The following is a 786-nucleotide window of genomic DNA, read 5'->3' as shown; positions in this document are numbered from 1 at the left end:
ACGTAGCAATAGGATGTGTTCGGGGTGTGGGGGTTCTCCCATCGAACGAAAGCGTTCGTTGGTGGTGATCCCTCGTACCGAATGACTCGTTCGGTCTGGGGTTTCCCAGGCCGAACGTACGCGCATTATCAGCGTCCGGACCTGAATGTCTAGCGAATCAAATTTTTAGGCATGGCAAATCGAATGTTTTCATAGCAAATTATGTTTGTTGAGAATGACAACTTTAGTTGGTGAGCACGGCAAATCTGCCTGAGTTCATTTTTTGTCAGAAAAATCAAACTAAAGTGTCATCCTCATGTCCATATAAATTGCCATGAAAATATTCGATTTGTCATGTCTAAAAACTTGATGTGAGACTTGTAGCATTTCCGTAGATTTTATTGCTCTGATCTAGTATAATAATCTGATTACAAGGGGATACATATATACCAGAGTGCATGAACATTGCTCTCCTGGCCTGATGGCTTTGGCGTATCGCCAATGGGGAGGGAGGACTCTGGCTTACCATCACCCGAAATAAGTACCTCAGGGGCCAACCTCTAGCTTTCTGCCAGCGCTCTGGTGGCTCCCAGTTCTGGCAGGCTGTGATTCAGCTCCTTCCCGTCCTCCGCATCGGCACGTCCATCTCGGTTGGCTCCGGGTCCTCGACCCTGTTCTGGTTCGATCATTGATTAGGGGATCCCCCCCCTCCCCCGGCTTCTCGATTTCCAGAACTATTTGCCATTGCGGTTGACCCTCGGGTCTCCGTCGAGACGGCTCTTATTGACTTAGGGCATCTCGCTTTCC

The sequence above is a fragment of the Triticum dicoccoides genome, chromosome 6B (genome assembly GCF_002162155.2).
Source record: "Triticum dicoccoides isolate Atlit2015 ecotype Zavitan chromosome 6B, WEW_v2.0, whole genome shotgun sequence".
Taxonomy (NCBI): Eukaryota; Viridiplantae; Streptophyta; class Magnoliopsida; order Poales; family Poaceae; genus Triticum; species Triticum dicoccoides.
The sequence above is the reverse complement of the archived record's forward strand: the minus strand, read 5'-3'. Positions refer to the sequence as shown.